The sequence below is a fragment of the Orycteropus afer genome, unplaced genomic scaffold (assembly GCF_000298275.1).
Source record: "Orycteropus afer afer isolate SDZICR_OR568_19922 unplaced genomic scaffold, OryAfe1.0 scaffold00503, whole genome shotgun sequence".
In the NCBI taxonomy this organism is placed as follows: domain Eukaryota; kingdom Metazoa; phylum Chordata; class Mammalia; order Tubulidentata; family Orycteropodidae; genus Orycteropus; species Orycteropus afer.
The window spans coordinates 544914-556857 of record NW_006922090.1 but is presented as its reverse complement, the minus strand read 5'-3'; positions in this window follow the sequence as shown (position 1 = coordinate 556857).

Sequence of the window (11944 nt, the reverse complement as noted above, 5' to 3'; positions counted from 1 at the left end):
GTAGTGATACTGCCTCGGAAACCCAAGGAGGGGTCGCTATGAGTCAGGTCTGACTCAACGGCACATAACAACAACAACATAAGTCTGAACTAATTTGATGACACCTAAAAACAACAGCATTATTTTAAGAAAGAGAGAACTGCTTATCTGGTATTAGTCATTCAAGTAAGAATGTAGAGATGCATTTCAAAAAATAATATAGAAGCCAAATTTGTATGAGAAAATTACTGTGGGGGGTCAGGGTTTCTTCTCAGTTTGTTACTTTAGATGGTTGGGTGCATGAGGGTACTGTCTGACAGAAGAATTGACCTGTAGAAAGATTATTAATTTGTAAGAATTCTCTTTCTGAAAATGTAAGGTTTTTACGAGATATGGCACTGACACATAAAAATTCTTAGCCAGAAATCATGCTATGATGAGTTTAAAATTTTGTTTACAATTATAAAGAGTTTTTAAAAGCATATTACAATCATTTCAATTGTGCATTAGTTTACTAAGGAGCCCTGGTTTTGCCATGGTTAAAAGCTCAGTTGCTAGGCTAAAGATCTGCAGTTTGACCTCAGCAAAGGACCAAAGACCTGGTGACCTGCTTCAATAATGATCACAGCCTAGGGAGCCCTATGAGTCATTTCTATTTTGTTCTATGGGTTCAGTCCAAGCCAAAATTGACTCAGTAGGACACAAGGACAGCAACGTTAGTTTTCCAGGAACGTCAAAACACAGTACCACAAACTGTTTGGCTTATAGGAAAATATATTTATTGTCTCACAGTTCCATCCACGTTCACAGTGTTGGTCTGGCTATATTCTTGCCAAAGGGGAGAAAAGACCTATTTGGGCTTTCTCAGTTTCTGGTAGCCCCAGTTGTTCTGTGGTTTGTAAATGCATTTCATTCACTTGGCCATATATCCTCTGTCTGTTTCTCTGTGTCTTTTTTCCTCCTTTTTTGTAGGACCCCACAGTGATTGGATTAGGATCCAACTTAATGTGGTCCAACTGTATTTTATCTCAACAGTAACATCTTCAAAGATCCTATTTCCAAAGAATTTTATGTGCACAATATACTAAATGTCAGAACTACAACATACCTTTTTTGGAAGGCAGAATTCAAACCACAGCACTTTGTGATTATGTTACTGTGGAGGGTCGAAAGAGAGAACATTGCTACATTGACTAAAGTCTATTTCCTTATAATTACTTTATTATTTCTTATTTAGCTCATTTAATAATAATAATAATAGTAATTATAATAATAAACATTGGTTTTATGTAAGCATTATTAGAACTAGTGGAGTGGGTAAGGAGGATGACAGTATTAGGAAAAAGGAATATTAGTCCTGAGTTAGGACTAGTATGGCATGCATTTTCCTTACAGAGAGAATATTTTGAGATCTTAGAATCAGTATCCATGTTTGTCCATATTTAAAGAAACAATGACACCTAGCAAACAACCTCAAAATTTCAGCAATTTAAAATAAAACAATTTATTTTTGTGAATGTGTCTATGGTTTTGATATGTCTTGGTGGGCTCTACTATACTTGTCACCACACTGATATTTGGATTCAGGTCTGGTTCAGACATCTCATTCACAGACTTGTGGCTTTGTTCTTCTCATGATGAATTACAGAAACACAGGAGAATAAACAAAAGCTCATTGACCCATTTAAAAATCCATCTCATCTTATCCATTTGCCAAAGCCGGTCACTGGGCTAAGCCAAATATTAATGTGGTAGGGAAATAAAATGAACTTTGTTCTAGTGAGAGATATTGAAAAGACATGTGGAAGAAGATGTGGAAATCTAAATCCATTAAAGGAAAGAAATGTAGAGATGGGAACTATTGGCCATAAACTCAAAGGGGGAAGGAGAACACAATAGAAAAGAGAGCCTGTGAAGAGTGGTGCTGTCACTTAAACCACAAAACTTTCTGCCATTGAGTCAGGTCTGACTCATAGCTATCCCTCCCTGGGTTTCCAAGGCAATATCACTACATAAGTAAATTGCCTAACCTTCCTTCTGGGGAGTGGCTGGTGGATTTGAACTACCAGCCTTCTGGTTATCAGTCAAATGCCTTAGGCACTACCCCACCAGAGCGCCCTGTCAGTTACAGATCAGAAAGAGTGAGATGAAGATTCCCAAATATTCATTAGATCTGACAATTAGGAGTTCATTAATGACCTAAAGAATGAAGAATAAAAATTATTTATTGCTTTACAATTTCTCATGTTGAATAAATAATTTAATTCAGAATATTTTGCAAGATTGAGATAATTAAAAATTTGTTACACAAATTAATTTTATTAACACCTATTCTGATTGCAGTGCATTTTAAAACATAATTCAACCCCTTCAATTATGATTATGAACAGAGAAAATAATAATTTTTTATTTTCTGGAAGGGAAAAAAAAAGATTAAACCCTAGAAATCAATAGTTTCTGTAAAATGCCTACTTTTTTTAAACTTCACAAAACAGTGCCATACGGGATGATTATAATCACTATACTCACATTCCAAAAGATAAAAATAAACCTAAAGTAACACATTTCTAATATAAAACATTCTATACTTCACTACAAATATAATTATTATCGAGACAATACATCTGTATTGTTGCTTTCTATAACTTTGGAAACATCTGACATAGTTGAAAACAAATGGTGCATAGGAATAGTCTATAAACAATGTGTTCTTGTTTTCTTCTTTGCCCACATGTATTCCTAATATTAATCACTTTTTCTATAAAACCTGGAACTTACTTATTCATAGTTGCTTCTCTTATTTATCTTCTCTTACTTTTTGTCTCCAGAACTACATTTTTTAAAGATATAATTTCATTATTAGAAATAGATGGACATAGTTATGTAACTGACTTTAAAATTTGCCATTTTTCCATCCAATGTGTATATATACATATATATATATATATTTACATATGTGTGTATATATATATATATATATATATCCAAACTCACTGCCGTCAAGTCAAATCTAACTCATAGCGACCCCTCCTTGGGTTTCGAGGCAGTGTCACTTCAGAAGTAGATTGCTCAACCTTCCTTCTGAGGAGTGGCTGGTGGATTTGAACCTCCAGCCTTCTGGTTAGCAGTTAAGTGTCTTAGGCACTACACTATCAGAGCTCCTATATATGTATATATATGTACATAAACAAAACTAAGTCACTGCCACCAAGTTCACCAAGTTGATTCTGACTCATAGCAATGCCCATTGGGTTTCCAAGGTGCTAAATCTTTACAGAAGTAGATTGCCCAGTCTTCATTCTGTGAAAATAACTCCTTACAGATAAATATTTCTGCATACATAATCCTGCATATATGTGTTTGACTCTGTGTGTCTATGTGTTTATATTATATAACCAACAGCTTAATATAATCGTATCATCTTTAGTAAAAATTAAGGCAAGTAAGGATGATGTGCCATTTGCAATTCTGAAACATAAATGTAAATCTTGATGAGGGAAGTATTGACTTTCAAATTTTTGAAGATGTGCATAATAAGATTGAAAGAAGAGGGATCTACTGTGAGACATAAACAGGTATGTTTCAGAATCTCTGAATATTTAGTGGTCACATGTGATTTAGACATCCAAATGGTCCTTAAAGTATCATGTCTCTCCTTCCTTGTGCTGACATTAAAAATAAAAGAAGAGAAAGATGCAAGTGGGTAGGTAGCTTTAAAGAGAATAAATTTATTTTCTCAATGTTTTAGGGGGTAAAAGTCCAAATCAGGATCTCAGCCATATTGATTCCTCCTTTAGACGTCTCTCTAGTTTCTGCTGCTTGCCAGAAATCTTTCAGATTCCTTTGCTGCAGATGTGGTATTTCTCCCTCCCTCGCTCTCTCTCTCTCTCTCTCTTTGTCTGTCTATATATGCGTGTGTCTGTGTCTATTCTGCTTTTTTAATAAGTCACCACTTAACAGTGATAAGGGTAAGAACTAATCTTACTACTGTATGGCCTCATTATCTAACAAAAAGAAACCCTTATTACCAAATGGAGTGCATTTACAGATAATTGGTCTGGACTTCAACATATATTTGGGAGGAGTCTAAATTCAGTTCATAACAGTGTCATTACATGTGCTTTTCCCCAAATATCAAGGGGAGCATAATGCAGGCAAATACAACTTAAAAATTGCAATACAATACAAATATATATCCACAGTTTGTTTTCCTCACCACAAGAATAATTTAGCATATTCACATTTATTAGCCATGTTAAGGTAAACATTTCTTCAACCAAATCTTCAAAGAGTCTCACATGAACTGATATGTGCTTAAATTTTTGCATTTTATTCTCTTTTAAAATAAATATTTGCTGAGCTCTCTTCTGTTTGCGTATTTTTCTAATTTTTTTCCACTTTGTTGATTCGCAGTTAATCTCATCAAAGATATTTGACCAGCATTATAACCACAACGTTTTTGTTTCTTCTTCTGAATATGAATCAGTCTATGTAATAACATTCACTGAGTTATACAGAAAAAGAATTGTTCCTGAACCACACCTGCATAATTTAATTATGCTAAAATTTACTGAAAACCATTTATTATGCTTATGCAGCCTGTGGGCTAGGAATTCAGACATGATATATCAGGTGCTCACTACTCATCTGTTGTCACACTGTGGTGGCTTGTGTGCAGCTGTGAGTTTAGAGGCTATTTTACCAGTATTTCACTTATCAACAGGGAAAATCATGGCGCACAGGTTTCAGTGGAGCTTCCTGCAAAGACAAACTGGGAAGAGGGACAGGACCATCCATTCTGGAAACAAAGAAACAAACAAACAAACAAATAAATAAACCTGGAAAACTTTATGAATGACAGTGAAACACTGATATATTCCTAGAAAATTTTATGAATAACTGTGAAACACTGTATGACGTAGTGCCAGAAGATGAGCCCCCTCAGGTTGGAAGGCTTTCAAAATTAAACTGAAGAGCTGTCTCCCTAAAGTAGGGTAGAACTTAACAACAAGGATGGAGTAAAACTTTTGAGATCTTCAGATGTTGTTGGGGTACAACTCAAAATGAGAAGAAACAGCTGCAAACATCCTTTAATAACTGGAACATGGAATGTACAAAGTTTGAACCTAGGGAAACTGGAAGTTGTCAAAAACGAAATGGAATGCATAAATATCGGTATCCTAGATATTAGAGAACAAAAATGGACTGGCATTTGCCATTCTCTGAATCAGATATGAAAATTGAAGTGAAATGGAGTTGCATTCATTGTTAAAAAAAAAAAAAAGTGTTTCAAGATCTATCCTGAAGTGCAATGTTGTCAGTGATAAGATGAAATCCATATCCCTATAAGGAAGACTACTATTATTCAAAATGACTCACAAACCACTAAAGTCAAAGATGAAGAATTGAAGATTTTTATCTACTCTGCACTCTGAAATTGACCAAACATGCAATCAAGATTCATTGAAAATTATTAGTAATTGGAAGGTGAAAGTTGGAAACAAAGAAGAATAATTGCTAGAAGAATATATCGCCTTGGTGGGAAAAATAATGCTGGAGATCCAGGACTGAATTCTGCAGGACTAGGGATTTGTTCATCGCAAAAACCTTTTTTTTTTTTTTTTAACAATTTAAGTGGCTATACACAAGGACATTGCAAGATGGAATACACAGAAATCAGATTGACCACTATGTGGAAAAAGGCAATGGAGAAGCTCAGTGTCATCAGTCACAACAAGACCAGGAGCTGACTGTGGAACAGATCATCAATTGCTCATATGTAAATTTAAGTTGAAGATGAAGGCAATTAAAACAAGTCCATGAAAGCCAAAATACGACCTTGACATACATCCCACCAGATTTTAGAGATTGTCTGAAGAACAGATTTGACACATTGAACACCAATGACCAGAGACCAGAAAAACTATGAGATGATGTAAAGAACATCATACATGATGAGAGCAAACGGTCATTAAAACAACAGGAAAGGGAGAAAAGACCAAAATGTATGTCAGAAGAGACTCTTAAAGTTTCTCTTGAACATAGAGTAGCTAAACTGAATGGAAAAATTCATGTAATAAAGATATTGAACAGAAGATTTCAAAGGACAGCTCAAGAAGACAAAGTAAAGTATTATAATGAAATGTGCAAAGACCTGGAAGAAGCAGGGAAGAACACACTCAGCATTTCTCACACTGAAATAACTGAAGAAAATATTCAAGACTTGAGTTGCAATACTGAAAGATTCTATAGGCAAAAGATTAGATGATACAGAAGAATCAAATGGAATACACAGAGTCACTGTATCAAAAAGAATCACTCAATGTCCAACTATTTCAGGAGGTAACATATGATCAAGAACCAATGGGACTGAAGGAAGAAGTCCAAGCTACACTGAAGGAATTGGTGAAAAACAAGGCTTCAGGAACTGTCTGAATGTTCATAGAGATGTTCATCAAAAGAATTCAGCAGTGGAAGCACTTACTCATTTAGGCCAAGAAATTTGGAAGACAGCTACCTGGCTAATGAACTGGAAAACATCAATATGTGTGGCCATTCCAAAGAATGGTGATCCAAATGAATGTGGGAATAATGGAACAATATCATCAGTATGATGCACAAGTAAAATTTTGCTGAAGATAATTTAAAAATGATTGCAAAAGTTTATTGACAGGAAACTTCCAGAAATCTAAATTGGATTCAGAAAAGGATGTGGAATGAGGAATATCATTGCTGATGTCCGATGGATTTTAGCTGAATGTTAAGAATACCAGAAAAATGTCTGCCTATGTTTTATTGGCAATGCAAATGCATTAAACTTTTTTGATCATATAAAATTATAGATAACCTTGCAAAGAATGAGAGTTCCAGACCACTGAATTGTTCCATGAGTAACTTGTACATAGACCAAGAAGAGATAGCTACTCAGTCAGAACAAGGGTATATAGCTCTGGTTTAAAAACGAAGAAAAGCTTACGTTAGAGTTGTTTTCTTTCACCATACTTATCAAATTTATACACTAATCTCTGGTTGCATAGTGCCTAAGACACTAGACTGCTAACCAGAAGGCTGGCGGTTCAAACCCACCAGCCACTTCTTGAAAGGAAGATGGGGCAATCTACTTCCGTAGTGATACTGCCTCAGAAACTCAAGGAGAGGTTGCTATGAGTTGAGTCTGACTCGAGAGCACATAAAAACAACAACCAGCAAATGATCAGAGAAGTTGTAGTGTATGAGGAAGAATGTAGCATCAGGATTGGAGGAAGACTCATTTACAACCTGCAATATGCAGATGACAAAAGATTGCTCGCTGAAAGTGAAGATGACTTGAGGCACTTACTGATGAAGATCAAAGACTAAAGTCTTCAGCATGGATTACACCTCAACATAGAGAAAACCAACATCTTCACAACTGGACCAATAGATAGCATCATGATATGTGGAGAAAAGATTGAAGTTGTCAAGGAATTAATTTTACTTGTATCCATAGTCAACATCCATGGAAGCAACAGTCTGTAATTCAGAAGTCATATTGCACTAGGAAGATCTGCCACAAAAGAACTCTTTAAAGTGTTAAGCTACTGGAGACTGACCAAAGCCATGGAATTTTCAATTGCCTCCTGTGCATGTGAAAGCTGGACAATGAATAAGGAAGACTGAAAAAGAATTGATGTCACTGAATTATGGTGTTGGCAAAGAATAGTGAAAAATGAACAAATCTGTCCTGGAAGAAGTACAGTGAAAAGCTCCTTGGAGGCAAGGATGGCTAGACTTTGTCTCAACTACTTTGATCATGTTGTCAGGAAGGACCATTCCCTGGAGAAGGATACCATGCTTGGTGAAATGGAGGGTCAGCGAAGAAAGAAAAACACTCAATAAGATGGATTGACACAGTGGCTGCAATGGTGGGGTCAAGCATAGGAAGGATTGTGATGATTGCTCAGAATCAGGCAGGATTTTGTTTTGTTGTGTTTGTTCACTAAGGGTCAGGGCCAACTCTAAACCAACTAATAATAAAATATAGAAGGGTCAGATTGTTTTAGTTCACAAGAACTGAGGTCTCAGCTGAAAAACTAGAAGACTGAGGAATGGAATCATTTGAGGGTTACCCACATATTTGGATGGCAGTTATTGCTGGCTGTTGGCCAAGTCTTAAATTGAGTCATATAGGAACTTGTACTTGGTATTCTCACATGACCTTGACTTCTTCAGTTTATGGTCAATGGGATCTATAGTTGAGCACCTGAGGCAAAAATATGAAGAGAAAAAAGAGAGCTAGAGAAAGAAAGGAAGGAAGTAAGGAAGGAAGAAGGAAGGAAGGAAAATAATGAAAAAGAGAGAAAGTAAAAGTAAAACCCTGCATCATTTTTAAGGTGTGGCCTCACATGGTATATCTGCCATAATATTTTGTTCAGAAAACCACCAGTTCCAGAGCAGGGACAATAGACTTCAACACTGGATAAGAAAATGGCAAGGTTAGTAAAGATATATAGGAGAAGACATAAAGCTGAAATAAGTTTTGTAAAATTCAATCTGCCTCAATATTAAAATATTGAAAGTGGTGATCTTAGGCTTAGTTATGTTTTTGTTATATATATCAAAAGGACCAAACTTAATGCCATCAAGTCAAATCCAACTAATAGCGACCCCTCCTTGGGTTTCCAAGGTGTATCTCTATGGAAGTAGATTGCCCACTCTTCCTTCTAAGGAGTGGCTGGTGGGTTTGAACCACCAGTCTTCTGGTTAGCAGTCAAATGCCTTAGGAATTATGCTAAATATATATATATATATATATATATATATATATATATATATATGTATATATATATGTATATATATATATACACAGACACATATATACATACATACATATATACATATATATATACATACATACATATATACACACACACATATATATATATACACACATATATATTTATAATTATATTTACATAATTATATAAGTGATCTATGATACATATGGGAGCTCTGGTAGCATAGTGGCTAAGGCACTTGACTGCTCACCAGATGGCTGGTAGTTCAAACCCATCAGCCACTCCATAGAAGGAAGGTTGGGAAATCCTACTTCCGTAGTGATACTGCCTCGGAAACCCAAGGAGGGGTCACTATGAGTCAGGGCTGACTCGATGGCACATAACAACATGATACATATGTGGTATGTGTTGTAAAGTGCCCTGGTGATACAATGCACAGGTGCTAACCAAGAAGTCCATGGTTTGAACTCACCAGCCACTCCTTGGGAGGAAACCACACAGAGAAGTTCTATTTTGTCCTATAGAGTCACTATGAGTCAGAATTGACTTGACCGAATGAGTATATATTGTTTGTGAATTTTAGAAACATTTTTAAATGCTTATTACTAAAAATATCTGTTAAATTCTTAGGTAACATAACGAAGTATGATCCATTTGTGTTAATATTTGTGTGAACACATTGAAATTATTATCCACTTTGATATATATGAACAGTATCTCCTAGACGGTGCTTAATGAATAAATACAAGAGTATATAAAATTCTATGTTACTTCAGGCAAATAAATTAGATCTCATATTTTCTGTAAAACAATGATGTGTAGAAGCAGAGCTTGCAGGGTATTAAATTCATGAAAACTCGTAAGTCCAATTCTCTGGGAAGAAGTATTTATAGCTAGAAGAAAACTTAGACATTGCAGGTTGAAAATCATGTATCTAAGGCAAACAGTAATTAAACATCTTTTTCAAGTCCTATGGTAAAGGAGATTATTTTTACTTCTACTTCCATTTTCTTTATGTTTTATCATTATTTTTAAGAAAATGTTCTTGCTATTTTCCCCAATAAAATGGATCTTTCACTCTAGGTGCAATCAAATTACCCAAAAATAAAGTTTTGATTTCGGATCTATTTAGATTTTACTGTCAAACTGACTTCTCAAACATTTGTTTCCTTCAATTTGATGTATCCCAAATTCTAAAAACTTTTACATCATTGGAAATAATTACCTATGAAGATATAAAGAAGCTCTGGTGGTGTAGTGCTTAAGGCATTTGACTGCTAACCAGAAGGTTTGCAGTTCAAATGCATCAGCCACTCCACCAAAAGAAGAGTGGCACTTCCATAAAGATTTATTTACCTCCTCGGAAACCCAAAGGGGGTTGCTATGAGTTGGAATCAACCTGATGGCAGTGAGGTGGTTTGGTTTTTATGAAGACATACCATGGAACAAATAACTTACAAACACTGTAGCATGTTGTTTTGGTTGTCTCGTGCCACTCTAAGAGAAATATACCACAGATGGGATGGCTTTAACAAACGAGTTTATTCCTTTACAGTTTTGCAGGATAGTGCCAGGCTCTAGGGGCTGAGTGAAGGCCCCTCGACCTTGGGCTTCCTCTCTGCTTCTTGTTCTCAGTCCACTGAAGCTGGAGGCTTTCTTCAGGCAGGGACCTGTTGGCGGCTGAGGCTGACAAACTCAAGTTTGACAAGCTAAAAAGCACAGTCCCGATGCTGCCAAACCATATGGCAGGTCACTGATTCAAGTCCATTAATAATCCCAAGATTGGCAGACAACATGACAGGCTGCTGAACGATGACTCAGCGACATGCAGGATTCAAATGTGTAAAAAGCTACAGATCATTCCTAAAATCCCCCTTATAAACTGAGAGCAGACCACATCCCTAAGGCGCTACTACGCTGCTCATGGTATACTCCACCATGGAGCTGGTTACCAGTCTCATCATGGGAAATATTACATCTAATTGCCCAGCCACGCAAAAGCAAACCCAGCCAAACTGACATATAACTTTAACTACCACACATGTTATATTGTCAAAATGTAGTAAGATGATATGTATAAATGTACATGGATAGGAGTGATACATAAAATGGTAAATATTATTTCATATGAAATATCATTGTACCATTAGGCACAATAGCCCCAAAATGAAAACAATGTAAATGTCCACCAACAGTTAAATGGATAAACAAAAACAAAACCTGGTATGTGTATGTGTGTGTGTGTGTGTGTGTGTGTGTGTATATATATATATATATATATATACACATACAGTGGAATCATAAACAGAAATGAAGTCCTGACACATGTTATAATATAGATGAAGTTTAAAAATGTTGAGTGAAATGTTGGTCACAATAGAGCAAATACTGTATGATTCTGTTGTTGTTAAGTGCCAGTGAGTTCACTCCAATTCATATAAACTGTGCACAACAGAATGAAATACTGCCTGGTCCTGCACCAATCTCAGAATTCTGGCAATGCTTGAGTCCATTGTTGCAGCCACTGTCAATCCTTTTCATCGAGGCCTTCCCTTTCTTCACTCACTCTCTATTTCACCAAGCATGATATCCTTTTCTAGGTCCTTGTGGTTGTTTCCAACAACATGACCAAATTAGTTGAGGCAAAGTCTGGCCATTATCGGTTCTAAAGAGCATTCTGAGCTGCATTTCTTCTAATATAAATTTGTGTGTTCTTCTGGCAGTCCATGAGATTTCCCATTTTCTTTCCCAACACCACAAATCAAATACATTAATTCTTCTTCAGTCTTCCTTATTAATTTTCCAGCTTTCACATGCATATGAGGATATTGAATAGACTATGGCTTGAGTCCGGCTCACCTTGGCTTTCAACATGACATATTTTCTCTTGATCATTTTCAAGAAGTCTTTTGCAGCAAATTTATCTAGTGCGATATGTCACTTGATTTCTTGATTGCTGCTTTCATGTGTGTTGATTGTGGATCCAAGTAAAATGAAATCCATGACAACTTCAATTTTTCTCTATTTATCCATACTTATGACTCTATTTATATGAAATACAAAAGCATAGAGACTAAAGCTTATTATTGGTTACCAGGTGTAAGAGAAAGGAGGAAAGGGAGAATAATTACTAATAGTACACTGATTTTCTGTTAAGGATGGTGGATTACTTTAGAAAATTATAACGG